This window comes from Gavialis gangeticus, unplaced genomic scaffold (assembly GCF_001723915.1).
Source record: "Gavialis gangeticus isolate Ggan-Ray unplaced genomic scaffold, GavGan_comp1, whole genome shotgun sequence".
NCBI classification, from domain to species: Eukaryota; Metazoa; Chordata; order Crocodylia; family Gavialidae; genus Gavialis; species Gavialis gangeticus.
This window is the reverse complement of record NW_017729000.1, coordinates 24,702,190-24,704,660: the sequence shown is the minus strand read 5'-3', so window position 1 is coordinate 24,704,660 and position 2,471 is coordinate 24,702,190.

Here is a 2,471-nt window from a genome sequence, read left to right as displayed (position 1 = left end):
GTCCCCGGCCGGGCGCGCCCGCCCCCTGTGAGGCGGGCACAGCGCGGCGAGGAGTCCGCCGCGGGGCCTCAGCCTCGGCGAAAGCACAAGCAGCGTCCGAGAGACGTGGGGCCGCCGTGGGACCCGCAGAGCGGTCTGTAGCCCAGCTCTCCCGCCCAAACCACCCCCCATCTGAACTCTGCATGGGACTCCCCCCCGCCTTGCCCCTAAGCTGCCACAGGGAAAGCAGCCACGTCCTGCTTGTAGAAAACGCTGTCATTGTGTGCCCAAGAGATCCCGGCCCCCTCCCCTCGCCCCCAGTCTGTACCAACCTGACCATGGTAATTACCATTAACTGAGCGAGGCAGAGCTGTGCCTGGCCTACTGTGCAGATTTCCTGTGCTGTGCTGTGCTGTGCTGGCTTCCACCCCTTTTCTGCGACATGTGTCAGGGTGTTTTGAAATCTTCCCAGAGCACTGGGTGTTGGCTACAGCCAAGGCCTAGATATCTGGACAGATATCTGGCTGGGGTATTATGATCCCAGCACTCGTTCCTGCCCAGGGCAGGGGGTTGGACTAGATGATCTGTTCAGGTCTCTTCTAACTCTAGAAACTATGAAGGCCAGGGACTTGGACTGGGGAGCGCCAGTGCTCCTGCTGGGACCAAAGCCGGAGGGTCTTGCCTTTCTGCTCAGGGTCAGACTTCTTGGAGAAGAGGAGACTCAGAGGGGACTTGGTGGCAGCCTACAAGTACAGCTACCCCTCACTCAATGTCGTAGTTATGGTGTTAAAAAATGCGACTTTAAGCAAAATGATGTTAAGCAAATCCAATTACCTCACGGTAATAGTTACCTACTAGCAGGCGGTGGCCAAATGACATTATAACCAAACATGGTGCGACTTTAAACGAGTATGTTCTCTAATAGATCGGCAATGTAATAACACAACAACGTTAACTGGGATGACATTAAGCAAGGAGTACCTGGTGTATGCCTGTAGAGACGAGGCGTACACCAGGGCCTGGGGGAGCATCTGTCCACCAAGGCCCCCCAGGGGAGGACAAGAAACAATGGACACAAACTGACTGAAGATCGCTTCAGGCTAGACATAAAGAAAAACTTCTTTACCAGTCCAGTGCCAAGGGTTTGGAACAGGCTCCCCACAAAGATGGTACAGTCACCCACCCTGGCAAACTTCAAAAAGTGTCTTGCTGTCCATCTTCCTAGGGTCATGTGACCCCAGCAGTCTTTCCTTCCCAAGTGCAAGGGGGCTGGACCCAATGATCTGTAAGGTCCCTTCTAGCCCCTAACATCTATGAAACGATGAAAATTCCTTCCTGAAATGCCCTATAGTGATCAGTCTGAGCCTGAGCAGAGGGGCAAAACCCTCTAGCCAGGAACCTCTGGCTCTGCTTCTAGCAGGAGAATTGGTACACCTCCATTTAGAAAAGAGCAGGAGATGGGAATGAGCCAGGAAGTCAAGGGAATCCCTCAGCGCCCTCCGGCTTTGGTCCCAGCAGGAGCATTGGCGCTCCCCAGTCCAAGTCCCCTGCCTTCATAGTTTCAAGGGTGAGAAGAGACCTGAACAGATCATCTAGTCCGACCCCCTGCCCTGGGCAGGAATGAGTGCTGGGATCATAATACCCCAGCTAGATATCTGTCTAGATAACTAGGCCTTGCCTGTAGCCAATACCCAGTGCCTCTGGGAAGATTTCAAAACACCCTGACACTTGCCCACATCCACCCCAGGAGGAGGAGTCAAGCTGGCCAAGTGTGCAGCCATCTCCCCCTGGAGAAGAAGTGCCTCTGCTGAACCCAGGAGTATTACCAAAGTAAAGTGCATATCGTGTGTGCTCCTAGACAGTGTTGGGTGCACAGTATCTGCTCCCATTGGGGTGGCAGAGCATCTTGATTCTGGAAAGAATTTGGTACCTTCTAGTCCCCTGGAGAAAGGAAGGAAATCAGCACAGTGGAGACAATCAAGAGAAAACTCTTGATGTTTCAAAGCCAATAATGCTGCCCCTGTCATTCAAACTGCCAGACTGGTTCATTCCTGGACCTCAATGGCAATAAATGCTTTCAGTAGGAACTAGTTTATGCCAGTGTCACTGCCTCTATAGTGGAGCTTTATCTGGAGTGGAAATGTGGTTTCAGAATCACAGCACTGACCAGCCTGACATCTCTGATTTAGTTAGTCTATAAGGTGCAAACCTACCCTGCCTTCTGCCTGACTTCAGACTAACACAGCTAACTGCCTCTCTTAACAAGACTATACCTGCAGAAGCTCCCATTGCTGACCTGGCCTATCAATGGTATAAAAACCAGCACCTTTTGCTGGCCAAGGTACAGAGGTTCGGCCAATGCCGTATCTGTCACCCCAGGGTGCATATCAGTATTTCTCAGTGCACAAATCTGCTTTAGTTTCCCAAGTTTCAGGGATGTAGGTGGTAGCCATTGGTCTAAGGACATAGGCAGACAAGGTTCTTTGGGTAAA